This window comes from Euprymna scolopes, chromosome 46 (genome assembly GCF_053919585.1).
Source record: "Euprymna scolopes isolate OS-2025 chromosome 46, ASM5391958v1, whole genome shotgun sequence".
NCBI classification, from domain to species: Eukaryota; Metazoa; Mollusca; class Cephalopoda; order Sepiida; family Sepiolidae; genus Euprymna; species Euprymna scolopes.
Window position 1 is genome coordinate 89,281,804 of NC_136527.1, and position 21,769 is coordinate 89,303,572.

General features: G+C 33.8%; 1 long non-coding RNA gene across 1 annotated transcript in view; it reads left to right on the forward strand.

Moving 5' to 3' along the window:
- Positions 1-2,173: 2,173 nt before the first annotated feature.
- LOC145270373 (uncharacterized) overlaps positions 2,174-21,769 on the forward strand; it is a 31,699-nt gene continuing 12,103 nt past the window's right edge. Inside the window, exon 1 of the long non-coding RNA XR_013865326.1 lies at positions 2,174-2,338. This is a non-coding gene — a long non-coding RNA (uncharacterized LOC145270373). The remainder of the gene's footprint in view (positions 2,339-21,769) is intronic.

Here is a 21,769-nt window from a genome sequence, read left to right on the forward strand (position 1 = left end):
TAATAAAAAAAATTTTTTTAAAAAGAGGTACTCCATAGACGTTCGACTGAGGAGTATCTCAGGTCCTCCGTGATCGATGCACGACAGCCAAGAAGGACAACTGGTACATATTCGCTCCATCACTGTTGGTTAGGGTAAGCATGTAATGTTGCTTTCAATTGGCGATGAAAGCGTTCTATCATCCCATTAGACGCTGGATGATAGCTTGTTGTCCGAATCCATGTGATCCTTAAGATCCTGGACAGTTCCCGGAATAGGTGAGATTCAAATTGTACACCACAGTCCATGGTGCATCACTGTGGGAACTCCATAAAGCAATATCCAGCCTGATATAAGGGCTCGTGCTACGGATTCAGCCGAAATATCTGTAAGGAGAATGGTTTCAGGCCACTGTGTGAAACGGTCTATGCATATAGGAGATAAGTAAATCTATGAAAAGGTGAAGGCTCTACAAGACCTTCAACCACCCACTTCATTTCGCCAACTAAGGCACTTCCTTGGTTTGTTAAACTATTACAGACGCTTTATCCCACACTGTGCGGATCTTCTAGCTCCTCTTTCCAACCTGTTATGTAACAGGAAGAAGAAAAATGAGCAGATCTCACTGAATTAGATTCAGCTTAAAGCTTTTAATGAAGTGAAAACAAAATTGGCGACATCTCTACTTTCACATCCTGTACCCGATGCTCAGTTTCCACTAACCTTTGACACATCAGGCACAGCTGTAGGTGCAGTGTTGCAACAGCAGTACCAACAACAGTTACAACCTCTCGCATACTTTTCGCGACAACTGAAACCGGCGGAACAACATTACAGCACGTTTGGCCATGAACTCCTGGCAAGGTACCTCGCAGTGAAACATTTCCAACATTCACTCGAGGGTCATCAGTTTGTGATCTACACTGACCACTGTCCGCTTACATACGCACTGCATTCTAAGCTGGACAAATATTCTTCCCGCGAAATGTACCACTTGGATTTTGTTTTGCAATTTACCAGCAATATGCGACATATCTCAGGTGAGCAGAATGCTGCAGCAGACGCTTTGTCCCACCTTCCCGTTAATTCTCTGTCCTCATCATCGGAAATCGACTTACAGCAGATGCCCTTAAACCAGCCAAGTTTGGACACTTTGGATCCGTCGTCACCTAAATTTACAAGTTGCAAATTTGCATACCTGCCCGTGCCTACCTCGGAGGTTACATCAACCGAAACATTGTGAAAAATCACACTCAAGATGAGAACAATAGTCCGATGAATCCAAATAATACGAATAACCAATCCTCATCTCCAAAATTCAGAAACATCAATATAATTTTTTTCAATATTTTCATTTTTTTAATGTTTTGGTTAAACTGTAGAAGTACCGTAAAAAATGTAATAAATAAAAGGTACTCGTGCACTTATTGAACTGCACTGAAATAATAACGTTATTATTTAAAAAGCCATTCTTAACATGGAGAGGGGAGGGTGTTTTGTACCTATTCTGTACAATTGGCAGAAACAAATGGAACTTTTTCTTTCCTCGAATCAATGCCTCTCCCCTGCGCTATTTGGCCACATACTAACCAATCAGGGGTACGGCACATTGATCCTTCCTATACCCAAAGCAAAGCATCTGGTTTGGGGAATAAGAATTCGTCCTTACTGAGAGAAACACCAAACAGAACGGACCTCCTTTTTTTCGCTCTCTTTACCTTGGTGTTATTTCTAACAGTATCGACGATTCCACTGGGAATAACTACCGCGATAACACCAGGTAGCCGGAGTCCAGCTTTTGACAAGGAACATATCACATTCTCCTTAATAAACTTTTTTTGTGTTACATTTTATGAAGTTGTTGTGTTCGTCATTTCAGAAGCTTGTATAGAATTATTTGTTTTATTAGCATTTAAACCCTAAAAGCCATTCTGTACTTTAACCTTACAATTGGATTAAAGTATTTTAACCTTACAATTGGATTAAAGTATTTTAACCTTACAATTGGATTAAAGTATTTTAACCTTACAATTGGATTAAGTACCTATTCTGTACTTTAACCTTACAATTGGATTAAAAAAAAATATCATAAAACTTTAATTAAACTTTGAAATACGATTCAAAAAGTAGCGCGGATCAGTAAGTGCATTAGCATCAAATAAAACATTTCAAAGTAAAAAAAAAAAAAAAAAAAAAAAAAAAATCGTTTTATGGTGAAATAACACCTCGGGTTTTTTTTGGTTTTTTTGCTTTAACTGTTGGACAAAAATTAGGAGGGACTTTTTACGGTCTTCACCGTCCGTCGGAAGCACCGGTGGAAGTCTTTATCAACGCAAGTATAATGAAGTTTAATTTAACCGTAGTGTATTATTTTTCTATTTCAATGTTTTCACATTTAAATGTAAAAATAAAAAGAAAAAGGGTGCTAATTTAGAATTACGGTACTTATGCACTTATGTTACCGTGCTGAAATAATAATGTTAATATTCATAATAGGTACCCCCACACGACGTAACTGTAATTTAATAGGTGCTACTTACTGATCCGCGTAATTTTTTTAATCGTATTTCCAAGTTTAAAACTTTAAGTTTTATGATATGTTTTTGGGGGTTTGTATTACTGTACACATAGATTCGAAAAAGTTGTCAAAAAACAAATATATAACAAATAAATGTTATCAAAGGCAAGATAAGTTACTTTTCTACCAAACTGGATATATTTTTTGTGTTTTTATTCAATGTAACATGTTTATTCAGCTCGAAAAACATACAGTGTTTACCGATGTATTCGAAAATTGAAGATGGCGTCTCACACCCTAAGTTTGGAAAAAGGTGTTATAAATAAAAAACTATACAAAATACTATTAAAAACCCGCCGAATATATGTCAACCTATGTCACGGTAACATATATTGAGCGAGTTTTTAACAGTATTTTATCCGGTTTTTTATTTATAACACCTTCTCTCAAACTTACCGTGTTAAAGAGAGAATCAGACGCCATCTTGAATGTTCCAATACATCGGTAAACACTGTATGGTTTTCGAGCTGAATAAACATGTTACATTGAATAAAAGTACGAAAAATATATCCAGTTTGGTAGAAAAGTAACTTATCTTGCCTTTGATAACATTTATTTGTTATATATTTGTTTTTTGACAACTTTTTCGAATCTATGTGTACAGTAATACAAACCCGAAAAAAACTTGTTTGCATACCTTATTTTGATGTCTGAATATCAGAAATTCGATTGTGTTTAATTATCCCGCTTTTGAGTTTTGAATTGTGAAATTCAGTGAATATGTTAAGTAAAATAATTAATTTAAGTTAAGCAAAACAAAACAAAAAATTTTTTTTAAATATTTATACGAAAAAAGCCATTTAAAAATTTTTGATAAATAAATTAACAATTTCTTTTTAGCGAGCCGAATAATGCATGACCATTATTAAACAGGGCATGTTTTGAAGAATCGATACAAATAAAAAAAAAATTCGATAAATATTGTGCCCTTTGTGTTAAAAATAGCATCATTTTTTCGATCCCGTTTGAAAACGTTTTCCACCTTTCGACTAAAGTGGACCAAACGCGCTGAAATATTTTTTTTTTTATTCTGCTTTAAATCCACTCCCCCCATTTTGGGGAGCCTGAGCCCCCACACACATACACATTAAAAACCAAACTCATACAAATGGTCACTCATCTGGTACTGGCCAGCCTCAGCATTAATAAAACATTGAAATTTTCGTCACTGAAAAATAAGTTTTTTTTTGGCATAGTTTGCTTTTTATCAAGTACAAATGTAAACCTTGTCTAAATTGACGCGAAGTAACTGGTTGCCTATATGAATAAGTGGAATTATTTGAAATCCAGGTACTTATATTATAATATTTTTGCATATTCTCATCACCCTAAATCTTAGACAACAAATAAATTAATTATTTCAAAAACCTTCTTTTTTTTTAACTATTTATATACGTTTTTTGTGCAAGACAAAAAATGTCAATTGTTAACTTTTTGGGAAAATTTAACATTTAAAATTTAATTAAAAATAGTAGAAAAATTTTTACATTATTCTGTTTTCTATATGATAAAATTCAGGGTTTTATCTTTCTGGTAAAAAAAAAGTTACTCAGAAATAATGGATTTGAATAAATGTAATTTCATTTTAAAAAACAACTTGATTTTTCGGCCATTTTTTGGCGGTGTCTATTCAATTGTAAGGTTAAAGTACAGAATAGTTACAAAACACCCTCCCCTCCCCATTTTAAGAATGGCTTTTTAAATAATAACATTATTTCAACACGGATCACTCTCTGCATGAGTACCGAAAAAATTAATGTAACTAAGAAAGTGAAAAAAAGATTGTCCGTTTCGATATCGGAAAACTGAAAAATATCCGGAGAGATGGGGGTGGGGGTTGTCATTTCGGCATTGAAGCCAAAAAAGGTTTTGTTTTGTTTTTTTTTGGGGGGGGGGTCATGTTTTGGGCTCTTTTGGCTCAGTTTGGCGTTTTTCTTAAATGAGAAACAAAATGGCCGCCAGCAAAAACAATAGTGAAATGTTTGATACTGAATGTCTTCAAATATTGATAGCTGCCTGTTTGCGCAAAAAATAAATGCGATATTTGTTCTCAATGTACCCGAAAACCGTTAAAAGTCGACAAATTAAAGGTGAATTATAGAACTTGTGTCGTTTAACAGGTAGCCGCAACAACACACCTGCCCCCACCCCTCCATGGAAAAAAAGTTAATTAAACTGAAGAAGCACCTGTTAAACAACACAAGTTCTATAATTGAATACCCCCCCAAAGAACGAAAAACATAATATATGCTTTTGTAAACTGCTCGTGAAAACTTCATTATTTTAGATCAATTAAATGGGTTTAATACCATGCAAACCGGAAATTTGCGACAGATTTGTGGCCAGCAACATCGAATATCCCTAAAAAAAAGAAATTAGTGGTCGGTGTTCTGTTGTAAGGTCAAATATTTACCTTTTAATTTATTTTAATAAATATTTCTTTAAATACTGTTTTTAATTTGTGGTTTTGTCTTTGTTCTTTCCTTTCGCTCAAGATTTCTTGGAATTTACCCCTTCCCCCTCCAATAAACCTTCTTTTTTTTTTTTTTTTTTTTTTTGCGCCAATGCCGGTGGTGGAGGGAGGGGGATTCCAGTTGCATGTGGCATATTTAGCTTATTTTGGCGTTTTTTCGTTATTAGAAAACAAGATGGCCGCCATTAAAAATTATAGATTGCGTTGGATACTGAATGTCTTTAAATATGGATAACTGCGTGTTTGCGCAAAAAATAAATGCGATATTCGTTCTCAGCATACACAAAAACTTTTAAAAGTCGACAAATTAAAGGTAAATGCCGAGGGGTCGGTAAACTAAAAATTTACCATTAGTTTTTTTTACAGCATACAAAAATATTGCAAATGTGGGTGCTTCTACAGTTTGATCAAGACATTAAAAAAAATGAAAGATGCTAGTGCACTTACTGATCCGCGCTATTTTTTAAATCGTATTTCCAAGTTTAATTAAAGCTTTATGATATTTTTTTTTTTTATTCAATTGTAAAGTTAAAGTATAGAATAGTTACAAAACACCCTCCCCTCCCCATGTTAAGAATGGCTTTTTAAATAATAACGTTATTATTTCAGCACGGATCAATAAGTGCACTAGTACCAAATGAAAATATGGAAAAAGGGTTATATTGTATGTATTTGTTATGGAACGAAGCTCTCCAAACAAAAATTTCACTTAATTTCATAAAGTAGTTTTTTTATTTTACAGCGAAAAAACAATTTGTTATGATACCGAGCAAAAGGTTTAATTTTAGGAAGAAAAACTAGTATTAAAGATGGGGAGGGAGTGTCGGCGCTTTACATGGAGTTATCTCCCCGTGGCATGTTCAACCAATTTTACAATGACTGGCTTCAACGTGCTGTCATAAGAACATGTTTTTCCACTGTAAAAAAAAAAAAAAAAATACTTTATCAAAGTAAGCATCAAATCTGTTGCCAAGGCCGCTGGAAAAATGGTGGGATCTTTCTATCAATCCGGTAGATATCTCACTGCTGATGCTATTCTCTATCTATATAAGAGCCAGGTACGTCCAAGGATGGAATACTGTTGCCACATCTGGGCAGGAGCTGCTAGAAAGGACTTGTCCTGCCTTGATAGAGTTCAAAATAGACTTCGTAGCCTTGTAGGAGATGTCCTTTTCTCTTCCCTGACACCTCTGTCTCACAGAAGAGATGTTGTGAGTTTGTCTCTGATGTATCGTTATTTTCATGGAAAGTGTTCGACTGAGCTTCAATCTATGGTCCCCCCTCACCAAACTTTCACAAGAAACACTCGTCTAGCTGTAAACACTATCAATAATTCTCCCCACTCTTTATCTGTGCCTAAACCTAAACGTAGATTCCATGAACAAAGCTTCTTTCTTAGAACTGCACACCTGTGGAATTGTCTTCCGTTTTCCTGCTTTCCGGCTGACTACAATATGGTTGTCTTCAAGTCTAACGTAAATAAGTTCTTGATGAGCCGTTCCATATAACTTATAAGTTATCAAATTTACCAAATTTTCATTACTAATGATTACTATATTGTCCAATTTCTACTGTACACTCTTTAACCCTTATCCTTGAGTGGCCTCTTGGCCTTGATAATGTGGTGATACCTTTGTAAAAAAAAAAAAAAAAAAAGTGAAATTTTTTTTTGCGGATCCTCAGTCCAAAACAGATACGTACAATATAGCCTTTTCTTTTTTTTTTTTCGATATTTTCATTTTTTAATGTCTTGATTAAACTGTGCAAGTAGCAAAATGGGAGACAAAAATCGTGTTTACATTATCAACGCTTTAAAACACCGTTCCTATGTAGTGATGTTTTTGAAGCCATAAACATACCCATGTTTTAAAAATCTAGCAAAAATAATCAAATAATAGTCATATCTTCCTGACATTTTCGATATTTATTCATTAATAAACTTACAGGTACTAGTGCACTTATTGATCCGTGCTGAAATAATAACGTTATTATTTAAAAAGCCATTCTTAACATGGAGAGAGGAGGGTGTTTTGTAACTATTCTATACTTTAACCTTACAATTGAATAAAAAAGTAAAAAAAAAAAAACACCATAAAACTTTAATTAAATACGATTTAAAAATAAATAGCACGGATCAGTAAGTGCACTTGGTACCAACTTACATAATAAAAGTAGGTTTCCTTAAATATATTGGAGGATATTTTTTTTTTTTTTTTGGTCGACCTAGACGAGAGGATCCAAAATGGCCGACCAGGACTGAGATATTACACGTGCCGTTGTTTCCTTAATAAATTATTTCAGTTAGAGCCGATGAATTGTCAGATATTTTTTTTTTTTTTTTACTTCGTTTTGTTTTGGTAAGGTTTCATTATTATTTAACATTTATTTGTGTGTAAGTTGCTATTTATTAGTATAAGCTCGAGCCGTTGTTTCCTTAATAAATTATTTCAGCTAGAGCCGATGAATTGTCAGATATTTTTTTTTTTTTTTTACTTCGTTTTGTTTTGGTAAGGTTTCATTATTATTTAACATTTATTAATACATGAGATATTTCTTCCTAACTGAAATAATTTATTAAGGAAACAACGGCACGTGTCATATCTCAGTCCTGGTCGGCCATTTTGGATCCTCTCGTCTAGGTCGACCTTTTTTTTTTTTTTTTTTTTTAGATTTTTAGGTGTCTCCTCCCCCCCCCCCGTTTCATGTTATAAAAACTAAAAGTTTTAAAGTCAATCCAATCTAACCCTCTTTTTTCGTTTGTGCTCATATCATTCTACGTAGTTTTATTTTATTTTTATTTCTCACACATCTTAACCATTCTTGATTCACTTATTTTAAAACAATTCCCTGACTAATTCTTTTCTTTCTTTTTATCATCGAGGTAGTTGTGGGGAGGGGACACCACTATTAGCTTATTTAGATGACAGAAGAACTTTTTAAACCTCAATTTTCTATCCGTGCATTGAATTTATGCATATCTACTCTCGTTGAAATAGATTATTTTAAATATGAAGTCGACTGCTTGAAATATAAAAAACCGAATTGTTAACCATGTATCGCTTAAAATGCTTCGTAGTCGATAAAAGAACAACTGGTAAATATTTCAGCCATGAAATTTTCTTGATTTCAGATTACGTATTGCTCCTATTTCTTTTCAGCCTAATTTGCCATTACTCAGTTTTTAATTTAATTCATGCCTGGCTAAGTAAATGTTGTAAAATCTAAATGTGACGAAAAAAATATAAGCAGAATATTGGTGTCTTTCCTCCTCCTTAAAAAAGATGAGGAAAGTTCCTACTGGACGACCTCAAATGTAAAGTGACTGATGTTTTTTTTTTGTTTGTTTTAGTAAAAAAAAAAAAAAAAAAATGCTCAAAAAGATCTAAAAGTTTTAGATCTTTTTTTTAAGAATTCCTTTTTGGGGTTAGGGTTTAAGTTTTATGATATGTTTTTTTGGGTTTGTATTAAAACATTACCTAATTACATATCATTCCGAAATTAGTAAAAATTCCAAAAAATGACAAAAAAAAAGAAGGGTTTGTATTACTGTACACATAGATTCGAAAAAGTTGTCAAAAAACAAATATATAACAAATAAATGTTATCAAAGGCAAGATAAGTTACTTTTCTACCAAACTGGATACATTTTTTGTGTTTTTATTCAATGTAACATGTTTATTCAGCTCGAAAAACATACAGTGTTTACCGATGTATTGGAAAATTCAAGATGGCGTCTCTCACACCCTCTTTAACACCGTAAGTTTGGAAAAAGGTGTTATAAATAAAAAACTATACAAAATACTATTAAAAACCCGCCGAATATATGTCAACCTATGTCACGGTAACATATATTGAGCGAGTTTTTAACAGTATTTTATCCGGTTTTTTATTTATAACACCTTCTCCCAAACTTACCGTGTTAAAGAGAGAATCAGACGCCATCTTGAATGTTCCAATACATCGGTAAACACTGTATGGTTTTCGAGCTGATAAAACATGTTACATTGAATAAAAACACAAAAAATATATCCAGTTAGGTAGAAAAGTAACTTATCTTGCCTTTGATAACATTTATTTGTTATATATTTGTTTTTTGACAACTTTTTCGAATCTATGTGTACAGTAATACAAACCCTTCTTTTTTTTGTCATTTTTTGGGATTTTTACTAATTTCGGAATGATATGTAATTAGGTAATGTTTTTACTTATAATGTATTTTTGAATTTTATTCAAGTATAATGCACACGCATCGTTGATTTTTGTTGTTGTTTTTATTATGCAAATATTTATTTGAATTGTATTTTGCAATAATTTCTTCGGTGATATTGTGATCTTAAATTTGTAATTTAATTTTTTATAAAAATTGTGATTTCATAATTTGTTTCTTACACAAGCAAAACCTCCCACTGACCTTAACTCCATATAGAAACACATTAATATTTGTGAAAAAGTAATATTTATTTGCAAAAGTCAGATACATTAATATGCGCAAAATGATAAATAAAACAAATTCATATCTACACATATTTCCATAATTAATATTTTATCCTGTTACTGCTGCGAAAAAGTAGTTAATAAAATCTGACAATCATTTTGGGAGCTAATTAAAAAGTTGAATTTTTTTTTATCCAAACTCTGTAAATTAGAATTTACAATTTATTATTCGACACAAGACTGCACCATGATAAACAAAGTCTCTGACAGCATAGACACAGCACTCTCCCTCGACACTAGCGCACAACTTGCTTAGATTCTTTCACTCCCTATCACAAATTGTTACTTTTCCAACCCGTTTCCCTGACCAGGAAGAACAACACGCATCACTTTTAGATCTGTTTTTGACTACAGTTCCCGATGATTGTATAACAAATGCTGACAGCCCACTTGGGAACGCTGACCATGCAGTGATAATGGTAGAAATCGCCCTAAACTCTAGAGCCAAAACTGAAGAGCCAGTGCTCAAAACAACCAGATATTTTAAAAAGGTTGACTGGGAAGCCATCAGATCTTATCAGAGATGCCCCATGGGGAAATATTTTTTCTCTTCCTGCTGAACAGTGCGCAAATGAGACCACTGACTGGTTCAAAACTGCAATCGAAGCGCATGTTCCCATGCGGAAATTTTATAGCAAGCCCCACTCTCCCCAATGGTTTACTTTGACTTGCGCAACTGCTATTGCTCAAAGGCAGCATGCATACCGCAGATTTAACCGACATAAGTCCAGTTCAAACAGACAGAAATATATAGAAGCTAGAAGTAACATTAAGAAAGAAATAGCGGCAGCTAAGAGAGAATTTACTGAAACCACTAAAAAACGCATTGAAGCACAAAAACTAGGAACTCGTGACTTCTGAAAAATCTACAACAGTGTAGTAAATAATGAGCAATCAACAATTCCCCCACTAACCAACAATCACGAGGTTGTTTGCTCAGCAACCGAAAGGGCTAACATGCTTGCCAGTCGGTTTGCCTCAAACTCCACACTGGACCCTTCCAACCAACCCCTACCTGAATTTCCTTTGCGGACAGACGCCACGCTAGACGATCTGAAAACCACCCCTGCTCAGGTGCATGCTATCATAAAAAACCTTGACACTTCGAAAGCATGTGGACCCGATCTCATCCCAGCTGTGCTACTAAAAAAGTGCTCAGCCGAAGTAGCTCCAGTTCTCTCCAAACTCTACAACAAATGCCTTAATGAATCTTGCTTTCCGGGCTGTTGGAAAACTGCTTCTGTGGTACCACTATTCAAGAATTCTGGCAAAAGAACTGACCCATTAAATTATCACCCCATTAGCCTCCTCCCACGTTTTGCCAAAATATTTGAGACCTTAATTAACCATGCTCTATTCCATCACCTTACAGATGCTAAGCTTCTGACTGACAAACAATATGGATTTAGACAAGCCCGTTCCACAGCTGACATCCTTACTGTAATCTCTGAACGTATATACCATTCACTGGACAAAGCGAGGGAGGGCAGAGTGGTAACTCTAGATATATCTAAGGCTTTTGACAGAGTATGGCATGAGGATCTCCTCAGGAAGATTAGATCATACAGTATCACTGGTAGAATACTTAACATAATTAAATCCTTCTTAGATAAGAGAAAAATCCAGGTTGTCCTCGACGGTCGTACAACTAAACAATATGCAGGAGTACCCCAGGGGTCTATCCTTGGACCTCTACTCTTCCTGATATTCATAAATGACCTCCCCGACAAAATTTCCTCTGAGATGGGTATATATGCTGATGACACCACACTCTAACAGGCACGACAGGAAAACAAATGAACACATATCTAAAGAAATGGCAGAAACACTAGAGGATGACCTCCAATCTGTAGTGGAATGGGGACGAAAATGGATGGTAATGTTCAATGCCGCCAAGACTAAACTGGTTTCCTTCTCGCTCCTTGACAAGATTCAAAAGAGTCGCCAATCTGATAGGCCCTGAACTGGCATCCAAGCTTCAGCCTCTGTCCCATCGACAAAACGTTGCATCTCTCTGCCTGTTCTACAAGTATTTTAATGATGAATGCTCTGACAAGCTGCAAGCACTTGTGCCCCCACGACGTGAACACCCTCAACAGACCCGATAGGCTGCAAAATCCCACCTCCACACTGTAGAGATCCCTAGATGTAAAAGATCTTTCTACTCCAGTAGTTTCTTCCCCAGAACCGCTAGACTTTGGAATTCCATTCCAGGACCCTGCTTCCCCAACTGTACTGACGTGCAGAAGTTCAAGTGTAACGTGGACCGACATATTGCTGCCCAAATCCCTACATAGTACCCCAGTAGTTGTGGCCCCTGATAGTAGCCCCCTACACCAAAGTGGCAATGTGCCTTGTTTGGGGTGAAAATGTAATTAAAAAAAAAATTTTTTTTAATTTAATAAATAAATGCAGGGCGATAAAAATTTCGACATTTTTTTTAAAGCTGAAAAAATCAAATAATTAAAAAGTTGCTAATGCACTTACTGATCCGCGCTATTTTTTAATAGTATTTTTAAGTTTAATTAAAGTTTTATGACCTGTTTTTATTAAATTGTAAAGATAAAGATAAAGGTAAGATTCTGAGATTAGTTACAAAACACCCTCTCCTCAACATGTTAAGAATGACTTTCTAAATAATAGCGTTATTATTTCAGCACAGATCAATAAGTGCACTAGCACCATTAAAAAAAAATATATATTATATATATGAAATAATTAACGGGATTTTATATATATATATATATATATATATATATATATAATCCCGTTAATTATTTCACTTACCTTAAAGTTGTAATTAAAATTGGACATAAAATCAATATTATTATGTAAAAAAAAAAAAAATAAACAATTTTTCTTGATATTTTTTTTAGCGGTAATATAATTATTTGAATTATAACAAAAAAAAAATTATTTTTTAAACATTTTAAATGATATTAAATTCCAATATTCTGCGATATGAAGTTTCGACAAAATTTTTTCTATAACAGGTTTCCAATATCAAAAACATATATTCATATAATAGAACAGATGTCTATTGATATCATAAAAATCGAAAACCGGCCAAAAAAAATCCGTTTAGATTTGATTCTTTAAATTGATTGTGAAATATTATTTTTAAAAATAGTAATGAAATTAATTGAAAGTTACGAGTTCAGTATTTTTCAATTTTTAAACTTTAAAAATCTATCAAAATTTTTCTATTGATTCTATTTTTACGATATTTTCAGGGTCAATGTGAAATTTTATGCTCTTTCCAATAAACCAAATATAATATTTTAGACAAACGTTTTTTTTAAAATTCACGCTCCCCCCCCATTTTGAAATGTCTATTAAAAAGTAAATAATTTATGTGCCAAAGTTTTATATATCACAAATTGAAGAGAAAAGATCAATAAATAATATATTCTAATTTAAAACTAAAAAGAAGAACAGTTTTTTGGAAATTTACCTGTAAAGTCCGAAGTTTAAAACCTTTTTTTTTTTTTTTTTTTAAAAAACACGTTGTTTGTTTTTTTTTTGTTTTTTTTTTTTAATGAAACTTGGTCCTTTCTCCTTTAATTGAAAAAAAAATTAGGGCTTGAATTACATTTTTCGAGGAGTTATAAGCTTGGAAAGACAGGGGATCGAATAATTCACGCCTCCCATTTTGAAATGTCTATTAAAAAGTAAATAATTTATTTACCAAAGTCTTATATATCACAAATTGAAGAGAAAAGGTCAATAAGTAATATATTCAAATTTAAAACAAAAAAAAGAACTATTGTTTAGAAATTTACCTGTAAAGTCCGAAGTTTAAAACCTTTTTAAAAAAAAAAAACACGTTGTTTTTTTTTTTAATGAAACCTTGGTCCTTGCTCCTTTAATTGAAAAAAAAATAGGGCTTGAATTACATTTTTCGAGGCGTTATAAGCTTGGAAAGATGGGGTGGAATTATTCACTATTTTCACGAAATTTCTGACACACCTACTCATGCACTTATTGATCCGTTCTGAAATAATAACGTTATTATTTAAAAAGCCATTCTTAGCATAGGGAGGGGAGGGTGTTTTGTACCTATTCTGTACTTTACCTTACAATTGAATAAAAAAAAACATAAAACTTTAATAAAACTTGGAAATACGATTTAAAGAATAGCGCGGATCAGTAAGTGCATTAGCACCAAGCAACATTATCTTTATATACATAAGTGTCAACATAAAATGTTAAAATTAATTTTATTTTATCAACTCTCGTCTTGGCTTTTTGACCGAGTTCAAAAGTGTAGTATCTGTTCCGGCAGATACTGCAAGCAAAGACCATATGTGGGGGCAACCCCACATATAAGACCATTGCTCTTGTAGTAATCAGTTATTGGTCAATGTAGGAGAAACCCTTCATACCAATTGTCACTACCCAGCTCCCCTACTCCCCGGGAAGCTGATCCCCATTTCCCCAATCTCTCCACATTAAAAAACGGCCTTGTGCCTAATTTGCTCAGTGGGGAAACAAATAAACACAAACTCTCGTTTGTGTTTATTTGTTAAAAAAGTCTATTTGCTTTACAAGTTAAATATGAAAATCTGATAGCAGAAAAAAAAATCATTACTTCCATTGACCATTATAGCGCCAATACCCATCCATAGAAATTAACACAGAAAATAGTAAACACACGAAATGATGACATTGCTGCTATTGTGTAAAACGCTGAAGTTCTACACAAAGCTGTGGAGGTGCCTATTATTTAGAAAGCCATTCTTAACACTGGGAGAGGAAGGTGTTTTGTGATTAATCTATACTTTGACCTAACAATTTAAGATATCGTAAAATTTTAATTTTAAAATACTATTAAAAAAAGCGGGTGTTAATGCACTTACTGATCCGCGCTTAAAGTTTTATGTTTTTTTTTTTATTCAAGTGTAAGGTTGAAGTATAGAATAGTTACAAAACACCCTCCCCTCCCCATGTTAAGAATGGCTTTTTAAATAATAACGTTATTATTTCAGCACGGATCAATGAGTATACCAGACAATAATACACTGTTTATAGTCATAAATGTATAAAAATGTATATTTTGTTCGTTTGCTTTATTTAATCAAGTGCTTACTTCCAATTCAATTCAATTCCAATTCGTTCAATATAATTTTCTTAACAAAAAAACACGATTTGTTTTTTTTATTCATTTGCACCAATTTTGTTTGACAAAAAGAAAGAAAAAATGGCTGATAAAGGGAAAATACAACTTGTTTGTTTATTTTGTTCGTTTTTCACTTGAAAAATTTGTTACAAGAATACAGCGTTTCTTTTTTATTTCCGTTATCGATTTATTTTTTAGTTAATTTATTTTTTAATTAATGAGAAACAAAGAAAGGAAGTCTCATTTTAACATTTCATAAACAACTTTATTTGTTATTCTTTAGTAGGAGAGTCAAATATAGTAGTATGAGAGTTCAGTGTTTGTACGCGCACATGTTTTTATCATAGTCATGAAGAGTTCATTGTGTGGGGACAAAGATTAGATATCCGACAATTAGATATCGGTCAGGCCTGTTGAAGGAGAAAGAAAAAAAACAGATATTCAGCCCCTCACAAGGAAATACAAAAGTAAAGAAAACCAGTATTATTGCAGATTACGATCCTTAATTAAATACTCCCCCAATAAAAATCGGATTCTACTATTTTAGGCGATTACCATGAAAACCTTTACAGATATATATATAACACGATACATGAAAAAAGATGAATATTAATATTAATGTGTATCCGAGAGAGACACATAGTTTGTCTTAGTGGCATTCAACTCTTTACTAGACCATGTGTATATATGTGTGTATATATATATATATATATATATATATATGTGTGTGTGTGTTGTGTGTGTGACTGCATGTGTGTATATGCATGTGCGTGTATGTGTATATGCATGCGTGAGTGTGTGTGTACCATTGTCTTTGTCTTCATGTTCATGGCATTCAACTCTTTACTAGACCATTTTAAAATTCCCACCCTGTACCACAAAACACTGACAGCCCATGCATTCACCGCCTTGATCAGATTTCCTTTGTACAACTTTGACTTTGCAATTAGCTTCATCCTTCTAAGATACTTTTAGTTAATATTGAAGACAACGAAGAAAGTCTCATTTTAACTATTTAACAAAGAACTTTATTTGTTATCTTCGTTAGTAGAAGAAAGAAATGGCTAAGTAGAAGAGTTCAGTGTTCATGCGCACACCTGTTTTTATAGTAGTCGTGAAAAGAGTTCTTGATGTGGAGACAAAGATTAGACATTAGTCAGGCCTGTTGAAGGAAAAAGAAAGGGAAAGGTATTTAGTGCATACTTTATTTGTTATCTTAGTTAGTAGCTTTGGCTGAGTAATTTAGTAGAGACTGCAGAAGTCAACTTTTTAAAAACTTTGACCCTAAATTTGAACCTTTTAACATGTATTGTTTTAGACTCAAATTAAATTAAAAATTTATGTTCAAATAACCTACATCTAAAATTACAAGTGTTTAGACCCAAAATTGGCAGAGGAGTTCGGTAGAGTTTTCAAAAGTCAAATCATTGGTTTTGACCCATTGACAGCCAAATTTCTGACCGAAAACGGATTAAAAGATTTTCCCAAATCTCAATATTCCTTTATGTCAAATCTCGAGTCTGTAGACTGAAAATTGACAGAGTAGTTTGGTAGGGAAATGTACACAAGCAAACACACATGCGCACAGACGCACAGACAATTTCACTTTTTTATATATATACTAGCTGTACCCGGCCACCCGTTGCTTTGGCTCAGTTTGTTAAAATGGAACACATTCCTCATAAAAAATTGCATCTTTTATTTATTTTATTATTTTTGCAATTTTTTTTATCAATAAAAGTTGTTTTTTCCCCCTCAAGAAAAGGTGAATTTTTTACCATAAATTGTTAGCTGAAAGTTTTTTTTTTTTTTTTTTTTTCAGGAAAACTTGCACTTTTTTTTAAAAGAAAGTTGGCAGAATTTTTATTATAAAAACAAAAGATGACTGTTTTATATGAACATTGCAAATAGTTAGGTGAAAGTAGAGAAAAGTTAAATTTTTTTTTCAAGAGAATGTACAAATTGTTTTTGTCAATAGATGTTAAGAAAATAAATGGAAAAAATACTCCCATCATTAATTAATTCTACAAAAAAATAAATATAATGTTGGTTTAGTTTTTCAACATTCGAACAACGCTCGGCTGAATCCGCTGATTGCCGGTCGAACCCTAAACTAATTGGAATCCTGTGCGGGGGAGGGAGGGGGGTAAATTCTGCACGAGTACCATTCTTTTTAATTTTGTCTTTTGTTCAATTTTTTGTGTGGTCTTTTAGCACTAGCAAACTAACAATTTTAACCAAAATGCAAAAATTCAACAATTAAATAATTTTAATAAGTGCCCAGCTTCTAATACAAATCCTAGTAAACCAATCCCCCTTATTGGAAACACTGAAAGGAAGAACGAAACCAAATTATAGCCAGTATGTTTGGGAGAGGTTCTATAGGTGTATCAGAAAGTGGCCATTAAAAATGATGATCAGAACCTTAATAATTCAACTTACTATTTTTTTAAGCTTATAACTACTTGAAAATATAATTCAAACCCTATTTTTTTTTCAATTAAAGGAGCAAAGACCAAATTTTTAAAAAAATAACAGTTTTAATAGCAAATTATGCAATATTTGTTTCTTTAAAGCGGTTTTCTTTTAAAAAAAATATAAAGAAAATCAATATATTTTGACTTTCTTATAAATATATGTATATATAGAAATGCCAAAAAATCACTTACCTAAAAAATATTATTAAATGAGTAGTTCCATTCTTCATTGTTAAGAATTTATCCATATTTATTTTGTGTGGGCTTTTAGCGATTGCAAACTAATAAATTTAACTAAAATTAAAAAAATTCAACAATTAAATAATTTTGCTCAGCTTCTAATACAGATCCTAGTAAATCAATCCCTCTTATTAGAACACTCAAGGGAAGGACGGAACCAAATTATTGCCAGTATGTTAGGGAGAGGTTCTATTTTTTTTTTAACAATATTTTAAGCAGATTTGACTCTCAGTTACCAGATTTTTATGAGTTGATCGTTAACTTATGATAAAACTTGCGAAGTACGCGCTGGATTGTTGTAAAATTGAATGGAAATTCAAATTTCGCTCCGTTTTAATCTTTTTTTATTGTGCTTCTCCCAAACAAATATAATCAAGATCAAGAGAATAACATTCAACAATTGTACTTTATATAAATAAAACATGAAATATTACAAAAATATATATATATATTAACGAATGAGAAATAATTCCAGTTTTAAATGAAAAAAGTCAATTTGGTATATAAAAGTTCCGTTTAGTGATGTCAAGTGGTGTGAAATAATTGTCCCCAAATAAAAAAAAAATGGCCCATCCGTACAAAGAAAACTACCTATTTATTATAGAAAAATTAAGTATTATGTTATAATTAAAAAGAGATATATAAAAACATGCATGGGTACAGTAAACATATTATACCAAAATGTGGAAGGTCATCCGTCCAGTGGTTATTTAGACTATTAATTACGAACGAACCAAGAGTTACATTTTTATATATATAGACTGGCGTGGGTACCCGGCGTTTGCCCGGGTATTTACAGGTGTGTGTGTTCGGGCGAGGGGGGGGGGTAAATAAAAACAAAAGAATAAGCGAAGTAATGTTATAAAAAAAAACCGTTAAAACTTCTTTAAAAAATCGAAAAAAAATCCGAACATGATGCAAACGAACGATGTTAAAATTTCTTTTTTTGTTTTTCCGATTTTTTTAAGAAATTTTAACATCGTTCATTTGCATTCCGTTTTTTGGAGGATTTTTCCATCACATTCGGAAAAACAAAAAAAGAACACGTGAATGTCATGGAAAAAAACAAAACAAAAACCGAACGTTTTGAAGGTTTAAAGGTTTCGCACAAACATAAAAAGTCCTTGAATTTTGAGTTTTGCCATAAAAGGGCCTTATTTCTATTAACTTGTAAAAATCCTTGAAAATATGGAAAATTTCTTGAAAATGTCTAGAAAAGTCTTAAAAAATTGTATTTTTTTGTGTCCTGTAAAAATTTGTGTTGAAATATTAAAAATAAAATCGAAATAAAGACGATGAAATTATATTTTAAGTATTGATAAAAAATACCGTTAAAATATTTTTTTAAATATTGGAAATAAAATCGAAATACATTGTTCTGAAATTGCATAGTAGTATTATTGTAAGATACAAGAGTTGTGTTCTTTCTCACAAAACTACCTCAGATCATATTTTTGTTTTACATAGGCATCACCACTTATCAAGGCCAAGACGCCATTTGAGGATAACGCTCTGATCCCCATCTGGCATCAATTGTGATGGATGGCTCTCGTCTGGGTGAGGCCCCGTGTTTTGACAAGCTTCTGGGTTTGACCTTTACTCCTGATCTGAAATGGAACACGTACATCAAGTCTGTTGCCAAGGTCGCTGGAAAGATGGTGGGATCCTTCTACTGCTCCCGAAGATATCTCACTACTGATGCAATTCTCTATCTATATAAAAGCCAAGTACGTCCAAGGATAGAATACTGTTGCCATATCTGGGCAGGAGCTGCTAAAAACAGCCTATCCTGCCTTGACGGAGTACAAAATAGACTTCGTGGCTTAGTGGGGGATGCCCTTTTCTCTACCCTGCAACCCCTCTCCCACAGAAGAGACGTTGCGAGCCTGTCCTTGTTTTATCGTTATTTCCATGGCAGATGCTCGTCTGAACTCCAATCTCTGGTCCCCCCTCGCCAATCTTTCACGAAAAACACCCGTCTAGCTGAATCCACTGTGAAAAATTTCCCCCAGTCTATATCTGTGCCTAAATCAAAACGCGGATTCCATGAACAAAGCTTCTTTTTTAGAACTGCACGCCTGTGGAGCTCTGTTCCGTCTGCCTGCTTCCCACCGGACTACAACTTGGATGTCTTCAAGTCCAATGTTAACAAATTCCTAATGAACCGCCCCCTTAATTAAACACTTCATCAAATCTCCACACTATGTAATGTACTTGCAATAACCCTTATCCCTAAGTGGCTTCCGGGCCTTGATAAGTGGTGATCACTGTGTAAAAAAAAAAATAAATAAATAAAAATAAGGAAACTGTGCAAGCCTTTTCTAGTCTCACACAAAACGCGTGGCTAGACATGCAACAAATCATATCATAAAACTTTAATTAAACTTGGAAATACGATTTTAAAAGATAGCACGAATCAGTAAGTGTACTAACACTGATATTTTTTTTTTATTTTTTTTACATGGAGGTCACCACTTATCAAGGCAGGAGGCCACTCAGGGATAAGGGTTATTGCGTGTACAGTAATCAATGAGATAGTATTGTAGTATTGGAGATTCGATAGAGTGTCTTACTTTAGGGGGCGGTTTGTCAGGAATTTGTTTATGTTGGACTTGAAAACATCCAAGTTGTAGTCAGGTGGGAAACAGGTAAACGGAACAGAGTTCCACAGGCGTGCACGTCTGAGAAAGAAGCTTTGCTCATGGAATCTACGTTTGGATTTAGATAGAGATAGAGAGTGGGGGAAATTATTGACAGTGGTTTACACCAGACGTGTGTTTCTCGTGAAAGATTGGCGAGGGGGGACCAGAGATTGAAGCTCAGACGAGCACTTGCCATGGAAATAACAATAAAACAAAAACAGGCTCACAACGTCTCTTCTGTGGGAGAGAAGCTGCAAGGAAGAGAAAAGGGCACCCCCCACTAAGCTACAAAATCTATTTTGTACTCTGTCAAGGCAGGATAGGCTGCTTTTAGCAGCTCCTGCCCAAATGTGGCAACAGTACTCCATCCTTGGACGTACTTGGCTTTTATACAGACAGAGAATTGCATCAGTAGTAAGATATGTTCTGGAGCGGTAGAAGGATGCCACCATTTTCCCAGCGTCCTTGGCAACAGATGGGGATCAGAGCGTTGATGATGTAAAGATAGAAACTTGGTTTTGGATGCATCAAAAGTGACCAGCCACCTCTTGCTTAAGATCAGAGGAGAGAGAATTAGAGAGAACTTTGTCATTTATGGCCTTTGATGTGTTGCCATAAATGTTCGTGTCATCAGCATAGATGTCAACGAATGATTTAAGTATGTGTTTTGGTGTTGTTTTGCTTCTAGCAGCTCCTGCTCAGATGTGGTAATTGTCCTCCACCGTAGGATTTACTTGGCTCTTATACATGTAGAGAATTGTATCCGCAGTGAGATATCTACTGGAGCAGTAGAATGATCCAACCATTTTAAATTTGAAATAGGAAATAATTTGAAATAAGAAACATTATTTTTGTTAAAATTTTATTAGTCTAGTTGAAAACACTATCAACAACTCCTCCCCCCACTCCCCACCTGTGCCCTAACCCAAACATGACATTACACATGACGATCCCAGTTGGGGATCTAATTGCAGAGCGACTCTCGCATGCTCGGTGAATTACCTACACTGTTCGTTTGTAACATTTTCGTTTTTCATGTAATATGTATTTAAACTATTCTCCGTTGTTTTGTTCTTCTTTCTGGCTAATTGCGAGCCATAACATTACCATAAGACAACAAGAGCCATTAGTGAACGGAAATACATGTAATGAGGGGTGGGGGAAGAAGAGTAATACTGAATAATAGGGAGTGGCAGTCCGACAGCTACAAAGTCACTAATAGAGTGATTAGTATTGGACACATGTGCACACACACACACACACACAACCACAGACACTTGCCTTTATCCAATGTATTCTCTAATGGTTTTCAATGGTTGCCATGTTCGTGTTTCATTCGATCAAAGGCAATTGTAAGAATAAATGTATTTATCCTGACAGATTTCCTGGGAAAGAAACACAAATCTTTCTGTGTAGCTTACTTGCCACTCACAATCATATATTTAAGCTACTTACTGCCGCTGCATCTACATTGGCATTGTCACCATTTTAACCTAACTGTCTCTTCAAAGCGAAAAGCCTTCATCTTGAATTTTCATCTCTGATTAATCGATTAGTGTTGAGGTATAAGCCATATACAATGTGATTATAACTGCTCTATCACACTTAGTATTGACCACTTTTAGATTCTTTACATGCTATTTGACACCAACTGCTAAGGTGAGTAATATCTATCGCCTCTCACCCCTCTATATGACCCCCCCCCCCCGTATGTTTGTGAAGAAAAGATGCAAGAAAATATTTTTGTATTACACTAATTGGGGGGGG